The sequence below is a fragment of the Rhipicephalus microplus genome, chromosome 6 (assembly GCF_043290135.1).
Source record: "Rhipicephalus microplus isolate Deutch F79 chromosome 6, USDA_Rmic, whole genome shotgun sequence".
Classification (NCBI taxonomy): domain Eukaryota; kingdom Metazoa; phylum Arthropoda; class Arachnida; order Ixodida; family Ixodidae; genus Rhipicephalus; species Rhipicephalus microplus.
Genome location: NC_134705.1, coordinates 61,886,604 through 61,900,021, shown reverse-complemented (window position 1 = coordinate 61,900,021; position 13,418 = coordinate 61,886,604). Strand labels below are relative to the sequence as shown.

At 47.3% G+C, this 13,418-nt stretch overlaps 1 protein-coding gene across 4 annotated transcripts in view; it reads right to left on the bottom strand.

The window, feature by feature from the left end:
• LOC119167626 (uncharacterized) overlaps nucleotides 1-13,418 on the bottom strand; it is a 215,277-nt gene that overhangs the window by 19,479 nt on the left and 182,380 nt on the right. For 3 of the 4 annotated variants that reach the window (XR_012884134.1, XM_075866013.1, XM_075866016.1), the window contains one exon: nucleotides 7,378-7,490. The exons of the other annotated variant lie outside the window; for it this stretch is intronic. The gene's annotated coding sequence lies outside the window, so the exon portion shown is untranslated. The remainder of the gene's footprint in view (nucleotides 1-7,377; nucleotides 7,491-13,418) is intronic. 4 annotated transcript variants of the gene reach the window in all.

The window sequence follows — 13,418 nt, the reverse complement described above, 5'->3', positions numbered from 1 at the left end:
CTTGTAATTGCTATAGGCCTATAACTCGAGGGTAAAGAAGGGTCCTTGCCCTCTTTCAAAATGGGAATAACAATAGCCTCTTTCCAGGAGGTAGGAATAGTGCCAGAAGACCAAATAGCATTGTACAAACAAAGTAAGGTTTTACGGGTTTCGTTTGGTAGGTTTTTTAACATTTCATACATCACACGGTCAGAACCTGGGGCAGAAGTACTGCAGGAGTTTAGAGACATTTGCAGCTCAGCTAGACTGAAAGCTTGGTTATATGCCTCGGATCTAGTGCATTTGTGTTCGAGTTTCTGCTGTTCTATTCTTGTTCTGTATTTTTGGAAAGTGTCAGTATAGTGGGACGAGCTGGATACCCGTTCAAAGTGTGCCCCGAGGAAGTTTGCCTGATCTTCCAAGGTATCACCTTGAGTGTTTACGAGTGGAAGTGTGTGTACTTGTTTCCCTGCTATCCTACCGACCATGTTCCAGACTTTTGCCTCCTGTGTGTATGAATTAATCCCTGACAAAAACTTCTGCCAGCTTTCTCTTCTGGCCTGCCGACGCGTTCTCCTTCCTTGAGACTTTATTTTCTTGAACGTGTCAAGATTTTCCGCTGTTGGCGAGTTGCGCAGCAATCTCCATGCCCTGTTCTGTTCCTTTCGCGCATTACGACACTCCGTGTTCCACCATGGGACGTGTCGTTTGCCGGGCATTCCAGATGTTTGCGGTATGCACCTGGCTGCTGCGTCAGTTAGAAAAGCTGTGAAGTACTTCACAGCTTCATCTATGTTTAACCTACATATGTCTGTCCAACTCAAACGTGTAGTGTTGTGGAACTGTTCCCAGTCTGCTTTGTTTATCAGCCATTTGGGAACATGTAGAGGACATTCATATGTTGTTTGTGAACTCAACACTACAGGAAAATGGTCACTTCCATATGGATTGTTTATGATTTTCCATTTCAATAGGGGTAGAAGTGAAGGTGATACGATGCTGAGGTCTATAGACGAGTAAGTTTTGTTGGCAACGTTATAGTAGGTTGGCTCTTTCCTATTCAACAAACAGGCGCCGGAAGAGAAGAGAAATTGTTCAATGAGACGACCTCGTGCATCACAGCGAGAATCGCCCCACAGTCCACTATGTGCATTTAGGTCCCCAAGAAGCAAATAAGGTTCCGGTAGTTCGTCTATTAGGGACTGAAATTCACGTTTTTCAAGACGTTGGTGGGGAGGTACATACAAAGAGCAGATGGTGACGAGTTTGTTTAAGAGTACCGCTCGAACAGCCACCGCCTCAAGGGATGTCTGGAGTGGGAAATGTGTACACGCTACTCCTTGGTTAATAATAATGGCTACGCCACCGGATGACGCCACAGCATCATCTCGGTCCTTTCGGTATATGACGTAAGCACGTAAAAAATTTGTATTGGAGGATTTAAGATGTGTTTCCTGTACACACAGCACTTGAGGTGAGTGTTTGTATAAAAGCTCTTGGACGTCGTCGAGGTTTTTAAGCAGGCCTCTGACGTTCCAATGTATAATTTGTGTTTCCATACTGGAAGTAAAGTAGTGCTGTGTGTACGTTAAGGGAGTGACTTGTTTAAACTGAAAGGTCGAGCTCAAGTAGCAGGGCTATTATCAGGCCCTGTTATGAGCTTTTTAGTTTTCTTGGCGCGCTCCAGAGAGCCGCGCCGCTCTTTTGGCACCAGAGGTGCCGCCGTATCCATTGCCTCCTCGGAGGCACTGGATGCCCGCTCATGCGAGCTGGTTTTTCGAAGCTTGGGCCTCGCCTGGCGAGGTGAGGCCTTGAGACTCGAGGACCCTGGAGTCCCTGGTCTCTGTTCAATAGTAGGCGGAGTAGACTCAACTACTGCCGCCTTGGGGGCAGGCGCCACAGCCAATGGCTCGCTCTGCGCAGGCCGAAGGAGTGGCGAGGGCTGGTGCGACACTGCCCCCTGGCGCGCCGCATCAGCATATGTAGGGCCATAAAATGGCGAGACTCTTTTTCTTGCTTCTTTAAATGTAATGTTTTCTTTTATCTTTAAAGTGATGATTTCTTTTTCTTTTTTCCAGAAAGAACAAGAACGTGAGTACGCGGCATGATTACCGCCACAGTTTACACAGTGTGCAGGTGCTTCGCAGTTGTCGGACGCATGGCCCACGACTCCACACATAGCACAAGTTTTCTGGCCACGACAGCTTTGTGAGCCGTGGCCATATCTCTGACAATGGAAGCAACGGCGGGGGTTGGGAATATATGGCCTCACAGATGTTTTTGTGTACCCAGTTTGAATTGTTTCCGGCAAATCGCTCGAAGCAAAGGTCAGTACTAAGTGTTTTGTTGGTATTTCCTTTTGATCTCTTCTTATCTTAATGCGCTGTACGTTTGTCACGTTCTCGCTCTTCCATCCTTCAAGAAGTTCAGCTTCGGTGAGGTCAAGCAAATCTGCGTCCGAAACGACCCCGCGAGATGAGTTCATAGACCTGTGTGGCGTAATACTGATGTGTGTGTCTCCAAACGTTGTGAGGGTGTTCAGTTTATCAAATCGGTCTTTGTCACGTACTTCGAGGAGTAGATCTCCACTGGTTCTTTTGGTAACCTTGTACCCGGCACCGAGAGTTTCGGTTAAGCATCTAGAAACTACGAAGGGGGATACAGTTCTGGCTTGCTTGTTAGTTTTTTCGCAGTGTATAACGTGAAAATGAGGAAACAATTGTCTTGGCCGGTTGAAAAAATTGATGTCTTCGGTGCGTACCCGCTTTGAGGAGGCACGATCACTGAGTAAAGGGAATGCTTTATGCATGCTAATTGTATGTTGTTCAGCAGCGTTGGCGGCCACCCACCACGGAGCCCAACGAGGGGACGCTGCAAGTTTGCGGATGCTGAAACGTGCAGACGCCAGCCGTACAACGCCACTATAACCCAATGCGCCTAGACCAAGGTAGGCTATTTGCACAGGGTTAACCCTTGCCGCCAGGAAAATTGGAAGTAAACAGAAGAGAGAAGTAGACAGGAAAGCTAAAAAAAGTAAGAAAGACGAAGATGTAGGGAGAGAGAGATAGGAAAAGGCGACTGCCGATTTCCCCTGGGTGGGTCAGCCCAGGGGTGCCGTCTACGTGAAGCCGGGGCCAAAGGGGTGTGTTGCCTCTGCCGGGGGGCCTTAAAGGTCCAATCACCCAGCGTCAGCTCAACCCCCAGGATTCCCTTTTCCCCGGACACGGCAAAGCCACGCACGGCTAGGCGTGGGAGGGAGTAGAAACTCCCCCGTTAGCTCGGGTCCGTGGTGTCGCTACACACCAAACGCCTGCTTTATCAGGCGCCCCTGCGGGGGTGCTCACCTTTCTCGTCATCTTCGTAAAGTCGTTACACGCGCCTCATCACCTGTTGTTCGCGAAGCCAATAGCCGTACTGATCGACTCGGAAATCCTCTGTTTAACTCTGGCATCCCAACAGAAGCTTATGGATGTAGATGTAGAGGGCATGCCTGTTTCAGCACTCATCCACACAAGGGCCCAATCACCATTGATGAGTGCTCACCTTTCTCATCGTCTTTGTAAAGCCGTTACACGCGCCTCATCACCTGTTGTTCGCGAAGCCAATAGCCGTACACCTACCATCCTTTGAATGTGCTTTGCGCATGTGAGCTTCGATGACCACAACACCTCAGTTCTCTTTGCTATTCTGGACGTTGCTCCTTGGACGTTCTACTGACGCGAAGATTAGTTTTACCTCATTATCTTGTTACTGTTTCTGTGAACAACTTTTGCACACCTGTCCTGAACTTTGAAGCTGCGCACAACTGCTTCCTGAAGGTATCTCGCTGGGCACAATTTCACCTTTAGACGCAAACAACCGTGTTGCTGTGGCCATTGATGCCCGACAGTCGGCTCCAGGCAGCCCTGCTGCTGGCCCGACACCTGATGACACATTCGAAAATATGATTGCCCCGAACCCTGACCCTTCTAAAAGCCAGGACCTACGCCTTTCCTAGGAGTCATACCATGACTTTTGATTTCGCTTCACCCAAACTTGGACAAACATATCTAGTGAGGCATCGAATTGACAACGCGGACGCAACACCCATTCATCGACACCCTTAGCATGTCTCGGCGACCGATAGCAGCGTCATTCAAACGGAAGTTGATGAAATACTCTCTAAAGACATCATGGAGCCATTTTCGAGCCCTTGAGCGTCGCCCGTAGTATTTGTAAAAAACAAAAACAACACCTGGCAGTTCTGCGTCGACTACCGCCATTTCACCGGCACTTCAACAAAATCAAAAAATACTTCTGCCCATAGCTGCAAATAGACGACGCCATTGATTCCCTATTGGTGCACGGTACTTTTTTTCCATCGACCTTCGTTTGGGCTATTGACAAATAGCTGTCGATGAAAATGATTGGGAGTTAAGTCATGCCCTTTGGGTTGTGTAATGCGCCAGCAACAATTTGAGCGTGCGATCGACTTTTTACTGAGGTGTTTCAAGTGGTCCACATGCCTCTCTGCTGCCTGAACGATATCGTCGTTTTCTCCCCTACATTCACCAGTCACCTGCAAAACTTGTCTGCTATATTGCAAGTCTTTCACATTGCTGATCTTAAACTCAACTCTTCAAGATGCTGCTTTTTGCGCCTGGAGATCGCCGTGCTTGGCAATCTTGTTGACGCTGCAAGTAAACGAGCTGATCCAGCAAAAATACGCGCCATCATCAACTTCCCTATTACACGTTCTTCCAAAGAGGTTCGCTCGTTTTTTTTGGCTCGTGCTTCATCCAATGTGCTTCAAAAAATAAAAAAAACCTTTTCGGAAAACCCGTTGCACGCCAACATAAAGAACTCTCGTGCCGTGCCCGAATCTCAACGGAGTGGTACATGGTTTACATACAAGATTTCTTAGTCTTGTGCAACATATATGTCGTAACACGAGGCAGCTGGCTGTTCGCCTTTATTTCATTTGACTGAAATCCAATGTTGCCTATGGACACCAATGATGCCTCCTCCAACACGCCCACCCACTAAATACACTCAATAAGCTATAGCCCATGCCAACCATACACGTCAACTTGTGTGCGTTTGGCTAACAGACTCGCAAACGGGCAACAATTTCGTTACGAGAGCAGTCATATAAACACTCACTTTCCTCCAGGATTCCTGTGCTGTGGTGTCCAGCACGCTGTATTGGGCTTTTTACAAAGCTACTGTTCCAGCGCTCCGAACCGTACCCTATGCACCGCCAAGTGACCGTCATGACATAAGAAATTGAATTGTCGTTGTCCTCGTCGACTCAACCCCGTACCAACATCGTTTACGTTGTACATCTGAAGCCATGTCATACACCGGGCTGCCACAACGCACTTGTATAATAACCACCTCTATACCGTCTTTCTCTGACTGCACCGACTCGGTGCCTTCACCGCCGGAGGGTAACGTTAAGGTGCCGCTCCCATAGAGAGGACGAAAAAGTGAAGGACTAGGTGGTGCCTGCTCTCGCTATCTTAGTTGTTTTTACCCGCATTACTGTGACTGTAAATATTGTAAATATACCTGTTTTCAGTATTCTACCAGTAACAATATCATTTATGAAACACCCGTTGGGGTACAGACATATTTTCGGAGAAGGTTTTTGGGCTATGATTCTATTTCGGGCCTTACAAGGTTTCACAGCGAATTACTAAAGTACCCTATGAGGTTCTCCCAGAAGGCACCTCAAGAAACTGCTATTAGCTTCCAGAAAGTGTAGTCGCGCGCGTTTCTAGACTTTAACCGTACTTTTCTTGCTCCGACTCGCTAATTAGCAACATTACAGTGTATTGACAACTTAGCATGGTTTCTTTTAATTCACCTTCTCCATTTTGTTGTTTGCTGTTTATTCTTATTTGATACCTTGCTTGATAGCGGCCGATTGAGCTATTTTGCGTTATGACACGTCCCATTGTATAGTGCACTCATCCTTTTTCTTTCATTCCAATGTGCTGCATCGAGACTGCCACCGCGGCCGGGATTTCAATGCCGTAACCTGCAGGTCACCACTAGATGTGGTGGGTTGGTCCTCAGTGCTGTTGGCCCATATCACTCAATGTATAAAATGGTACCAGAACACCACTTGTCACCACCAAGTTCCCTGCAATACACACTTATGTGTTAACCCGGCAAACTACCTGTGCTGTCAGCAATAGTATGCCATTCTGTGAACACCACATCATCCAGTGCACCATTATATGATGGCCAACTACCGAGCCCACATTTTTAGTACCGATGTGCCACTTGCATTTTCAATTTCAGCTCAAAACAACAGAGCCCTACTCTAGTCTCAAGATGGCTGAGCCTAAGTGCAGTATAGTGCTTTCTGGTCAACAGAAAGTCAAATAGATATTGCCTGTGTATGCACCATGCTTCATCTGTGTACTTTACACACATTGGCATGACAGCATCGTGTCAATAGTGTCCATTTATATATGTGCCTGCTATGCCGCTTTCCACTGAAATTCTAACAAAGACTTTGTGCTTTTTGAATCAATACTTCTTTGCAGACTAGTTGGTTTCATACTTGAAAACTCAGCTTGCAGTGCAAGCTGATGAAAAAACGAGAAGGGGGTCAGGAAAGAGTACGCTCTTTCCTGTCTCCCTTCTCATTTTTCCTTCAGCTTGCACTGCAAGCAGAGTTCATTTTGCTTTTCAAAGTTATTACCATGACTATTCATACATGAACTCGCCAATGTATACATCCACGTATGTCTATGCTTGACGCATAAAGTGTTATCTCATGGGACAGTTTTCATGTTAATAAATTATTATCTCATGTATTACATATTTATTTTTGCATGGGTATAGTGGTTACAACAGTTGGCAGCTGTGATTTTAGTAAGCTTCGCCCTAATACATTCTTTTATTGAAGAAGCCTCTCAAAGGAGACATCATGCAGAGTAGAGCCGCATGGAGTGCAGTCGACAGTCTCATAGAGAAGGGTGGCAGATTATTTTCAGATCACATAATACACAGGGGGCGAAAAAAAAAAAGCGACAACCACAAACGGGCGAGGATAACTGCGAGTCTAACTTGCCTTCAACTGAACACGGGGCCGTATTGCAGTGAAGAAATGAAAAAAAAAACATCCGCGAAGAGTTTTTCAATAAGTTTAATTCTCTTGTCTTAAATTAGTTCGACTAAAGACAAGGTCTTGAGGCTGCATGCTTTCCTTTTAGCTTCGACAGTGTGGTAGTGACGCAAGACAAAGTTTTGCGCGCAGGCTTTCAAGGATTTTACGATCGCACGCATGTATCATCACTACATTTCTGTCCTTGCTGCCCGAACTCAGTTCGTAGCCTTATTTAAAACAACAGTATCAGAAACGGGCTTTCAATAACAGCATGCTGAAAATCAACAAAAACTCACCAAGAGGAGTGCAGTAATCTCCGGTGTGGCGTTTTTCGCAGCAGGCCTAGGTGTGTCAGGCATAGTCAGTCGACTCGGCTTCAATGCATCCTGAAAGGCGCGGCTTTGTGACTCTGCAGTGAAAGGTGGGGCACACGCTTTCTTCATGAGTATCCAACTCGGCGTAGGGCGTTCATTCAGTGGGAGGTGGGCGCACACGCTTCTTTCGCGAGTATCTTACTCGGCGCAGGGCTTCCTTCCGAGCACTTGGCAACAGGCGTAGTGGCGACTCGGCTTCATTGCGTCCTGAATAACGCGGCTTTGGGACAGTGAGAGGTGGGGGCACACGCTTTATTCACGAGTATCTAACTCAGCGCAGCACGTTCGGTCAGATGAGCCACTCACGATTACTTCGCGAGCATACCATTGCAGGGCCATATGCCTTGGCAGGGCTTCCTTCCGCGAGCGCGACCCCCCGCTAGCTGCAGCAGCAGCCTCTGGCAACACTATACGAAAGTGCGGGGAGCGGCAGCGCGATGACACAGTTAGGCCGGCGGAAATGCATAGCCTCCAAGAACGTTGAGCCGCGGTGCATTGTGGGGGGCTCTATTCGCTCGCCTTTGTAAACTCGCATCCCGGACGCCGGCCGGCGTATTCGTTTTTCATGGGGATCAACCGGCAGTTCCACCCACTGGTCCGGGATCGCTCGGCGCATGTTCGTTTTTCGCTTGCCTCGCGGCCCACAGACGGCTCGGGACCGCCCGCGCAATTTTGTTCGGGCAGCAGCAGATGACGTTTATTACGTCACGACAGCCATTTTCAAGCGGCCGCGGGAACTCAGCTGTGTGTGTTTGAGTGTTTTAGTGTGCCAACTTTTTGCAGCTGCGCGTGCTAAATGGCCAAACAAGTATTTGTTTGGGGGGATGGCGAGACTGTCGTGCTTCCAGCCAACATTTATGGAACACCTAGGCTCGAGGAAGGAGTGCTGTACGTCAACAGTAAGTGTCCACGTAAAGTGGCAGTAGTAGCTGTTATTCTTCGTTTCCTAACTTCACCCTATACAGTAAAAGCTCGTTAATTCGACACCCGTTAATTCGAAAATTCTTATAATTCGGACGGCTCTATTGGTCCCAGCCAAAGTGCATGTTAATCTATGGGACCAAACCTTCGTTATTTCGTCGGAATTCGGTTCCGCACTGCTTAATTTGAAGAAACGCTGACAGCCGCTGCTACACAAAAGTGTGATAAAGCAGCGCTAGCACCACTGGAGTGAAACCGACACCTGAGTGGCATCGGCATCATCGTCAACTAGTGGGGGCGATCGCAGCGTCACCGAACGTCGACGTCTTCTTTCTTCTCCACTCAGCGCCTCCGACGCCATTTTCCCTTGTGTTGTCATGTCGGAACCATCTCTTCTTGCGGAGTTCTCTTTTTCTTCCATTGTGACCGTATTTGCATGCCACCACCATTGTGCACTACAGTGATGGCAACACCGAACAAGCGGCAGAACGACGACGTGAAGAACTTATAGACTAAAGTGGAAATTTTGGAAGCACTGAAGAACGGCAAATCGCGACAGCAGGTTATGACCAAGTACAACGTGAAGCGGAGCTTGTTGGAAACGTACGTGAAAAATGAACAACAGATTCGACAAGCCTTCGAAAGCGAAAGTTTTATGCCTTTAGAAAACGGTTGCGAACCGCAGCTCATCCCCAGCTCGAAGAAGATTTGCTCCGGTGGATTACTGACTGTCGCAAGACGCATCTGCCTTTGAGCGGACCTCTCATCATAGTGCAAGGTGAGGAGTATGCTGCAATGATGAACATTGAGCCGTTCAAAGCGTCAGAAGGGTGGTTTGCGAGGTTTCGAGAGAGACACGACTTGTCTTCAGGAGTGTGTGTGGTGAAAAGGCTAGTGTTGACGAAAGCGTGACCACCGAGTGGAGAAATGTGAAGCTCCTGGAGCACATCGCCGCATATGAACCACGTGACGTGTTCAATGCAGATGAAACTGCTCTTTTTTTCAGAGCTCTGCCAGACAAAACGGTGACTTTCAAAGGGGACGCGTGCATTGGTGGCAAAAAGTGCAAGCAAAGGATAACTGTGCTTCCCGCCGCCAATATGACTGGCACGGAGTGCTTGCCACTACTTGCCGTCCGGAAGGCGCTTAAGCCACGTTGTTTTAAGAACGTCAAAAGCCTTCCTGTCGAGTACACAGCGAACGGGAAGGCATGGATGACATCGGACATTTTTCGCGGCTGGCTGCAGCAGCTGGACCTGCACTTGGCGTCGAAGGACCGCAAGATAATTATCGTTGTTGACAACTGCAGTGCCCATAACTGTACAGTCGAACTGAAGAGCATCAAAGTAGTTTTTTGCCGCCCAACACTACGTCTGCTCTTCAGCCGATGGACCAGGGTATCATTCACTACGTGAAGTCGAAGTACCTCAAGCACCTGCTAGAGCGAATGATTCTATGCTCAGAAGCTGGAAAGTTGTATCAAGTGGACTTACTCGGCGCAGTGCACATCATCGCGCACGTGTGGAAAAACACTCCCCCGCAAGTCATCGCCAACTGTTTTCGGCATAGCGCTTTTGTGAGGCCCGAGCATGCAGCAGTAGCTGACGATGGCATCGAGGAGGTGTGAGCCAAGTCCACAGACGATGACTGCCCGACTTTCAATGTTGTCCTTCCCACAGATGTGACCTTTCAGGACTACATCGTGATTGATCATGGTGTCGCCACGAGCGGTCTCCTGACCGATCAAGAGATTATTATTGATGTCACGGGCGCCCATGAAGACCACGATTCCGACGAAGAATCATGCGAGGAGATACAGCCGCGACCTCATCGCACCTCACGGGAAGTCTCGGAGGCGCTGTTAATATTAGAGGATGCTTGCCTGAACACTCCCGACAGCTTGGGTGCTGTTGGCCATTTGAAACAGTTAAGAAAAATTGTGATGTCAGTCGGAATCTGTGCGAAAACGCAGACGACAATTACAAAATACTTTAACAAATAAAGGTATGCTTCTGCAGCGTGATTTTAAACGTTGTTTTCCCTGTTCATTCGTTAATTCGGCATTCAGTTAATTCGGACAGTTTTTCGGTCCCGTGAAATCCGAATTAACGAGCTTTTACTGTAATATGTTTGTAGAGTGTGCAGTTGGAGTTGTGTAGAGCATACTCTTTCCGTGCAGATACGTTTCTATTGGCCAGACGGGGCGATGTGTCAACTCTAGATGAAGGGAGCACCAAAATTCCCTTTGGAGTACCGCGCCTTCGACCCACTGCAGGGATTGTGGATGCACCCAGGACTTTTTAAGAGCGAAGGTTATTTTCTCCCACCACGACCTGCTGACAGAGAAAATATGCTATTTTGAAGCCTACAGAATTCAAAAGGAGGGCAAAAACTGCATCAGTGAAACATCAATCGCTCTCCTTGATAAAGAATTATCATTTTTACATTATTGTCACTCACATTGTTAGGGCAAGATGCCTCGTGTCAACAGCAGTTATTTTAGTTTATTTAGTTTTTCTCGCAGTGCAAGAGCATGCGCGAATAACTATATATGTATACTATGTTTCTTCATTAAATTTCCCAGTTGAAAGTCAGTGCTTGTCCCGTGTCTTCCTACTTCTCTGTCATCATTTTTCGCGCTGTTTGCCTTAAAAAGTGAATCGTTGCCCAATTTTCAATACTACACGGGGGAAGTTGTTATGGTCGGTTTGGAGATTGAATTGAGACGGAACTCAACTACCTGATCCCTACCGTTCCCTCAACTACCTGATCGACCTCTTTTTAGAGGTCGATCAGGTAGTTGAGGAAACGCTTCCACCATTAGATAGTTGGAAAGTTCGACAACAGCGCCGACCGCCCACCACGGAGGCCTACAAGGCAGCGTTGCCATATGGTGAAATTTGGCACCAGATTCTGAAAATCTGGTGAAATTTAGGGGTTACTGGTGTTGATGTGTCGAAATGGCTACACCAGACAAAATCTGGTGAAAAATGGTGAAAAATCTTGGGAAATGGCTTGCCACTTGAATTTACACCATGTTGTTAGCCTTTTACTGCATCCCAAAGATGGCGCAAATTTCTTGCCCTCTTCAAGACTTTCAACACTTCGTTATGTATATACCTCTACAGCTTTAGGAAGTGACGATTGAAGCTCGCGCTCGCGAACTGGCGTGCCTCTCACAACGTGTTTGTCGTTGCGCGTGTTTGTACGCGATTGCACACCGCACAAGGAAACGCACGCCGTGTGTGTTGCTGTTGTCCCCGACTCCCACAGCCCACTTTCTGCTTCGCCGGATTCATCGCATGATTGTGCAGTCATTGGTGCGACCCATGCCACAACGAGATCGCCGCCAACACTTGGTACGTAGATGAATTACATTCTTTGCGAGTACGAATAGATACCTCACATAGCACGTGGTAATTCGAATCGCGTCGCAGGCTGCATGTACTTTGCTGTCATTACTTTTTCCCCTTTTACACTTATTATATGTCATGTGGTACGCTATCTTAACGTTTAATTTTATATTCCTTTTATTCTTTTCTAGGCTAAAGAAAGTGCATAATGAATCATCAAAGTGAGCGCAGAAAAAAAAGCGACAGTGATTCCGACGGTGGTAATGCGCGCGGACATGCTAAAAGGCCAAAAAAGTCGTACAATGGCAGCAGGAAGTATTTGGATTCCTGGGAGAAAAAATTTCTTTGGCTGACAAGTGTGGCGTCAGGAAACTCGAGGCTTCCGTTCTGCAAGCTCTGCCGGAAAAACCTGAAGCCACACCGCGGCACGCTGACGAGGCATGCGCAAGGGGCACAACATAAGGGAATAGTGAAGTTGACATCAACTAGCCAAGTGCTGAACTTTCCGAAAAAACATCAAGATGTGCCGGACAAATTGAAGCGAGCTGAGCTGCAACTAGCTGTGGCAACATGCTGCCACTGCTCACATGCTGCCACATGCTGCTATCGATCACCTTAGCGAAGTGATTAAAATAAATGGCACTGGCAGCACCCTGGAGAACCTCCGTCTTCATCGCACGAAGTGCACTGCCCTGATAAACTCAGTTGTTTCGCCTTCTCTCAGAGATGAGCTTATTTCTGACATGAAAGGGAAAAAATTTTCACTCATGGTAGATGAGAGCACTGACGTGGCTGTTGAAAAGCTTCTTGCAGTCTGTGCACGATATTTCAGTGAGAAATCTGGGGAAATTTTGACTGCTTTTTTGGAATTATACCCAGTGGTACAGGCTACTGGTGAAGCCCTCTTCCTTGCCCTCACCGAATGCCTTCGCGAGCATGGCCTGGCGTTTGCCGATTGCATTGGTATCGCCTGTGATGGAGCAGCTGTCATGGTGGGGGAACACAACAGTGTGTGGTCGCGGATTAAAAAAGAATCTCCCAATTGTGTGCTAAACAAATGTGTGTGCCACTCCTTAGCATTGTGTGTACAAAAAGCATTTGAAGTTTTGCCATCTAATTTAGGCTATCTGCTGGTTGAAATTCCAGGCCGATTCTGTCACAGCACTCTGCGACGTAAGAACTATATAAAACTTTTTGAAGCTCTTAGAGAAGAGGAGAATGAGAAAAGTAAGCTGAATTTGCCTTTTATGAAGGCATCCTCCACACGGTGGCTTGTGCGAGGGCGCATTATCAAGAGACTGCTTGAAAACTGGCAAGAACTTAAGGCTTACTTCAAGTGTGCCATGCAAGAGGGTTCGCAGGAAGTGAGATATAAAGCTCGTACTCTCTGCGACATGCTGCATGACGACGTGAACTATTTTTATTTTTTGTTTTTGTCACCTATAGTTCTCGAGTTTGAAAAAATAAATGCATTTTTTCAATCGCTCAATGCAGACCCGAAAAAAATGCATAAGGAGCTTGACTTGCATCACAAAGCACTGAAATCAAGAGTCGTCAACACACAGAGGCAAAGGCTTTCCATAGCCATGACCGACTTCGGTGCACGTTTCGGAAATGAGATTGCTCGTTGCTGCAAGAGTGATGAATCAATCATAAATGAAACGTTGGCACTAAATATGAAGCAGCGTT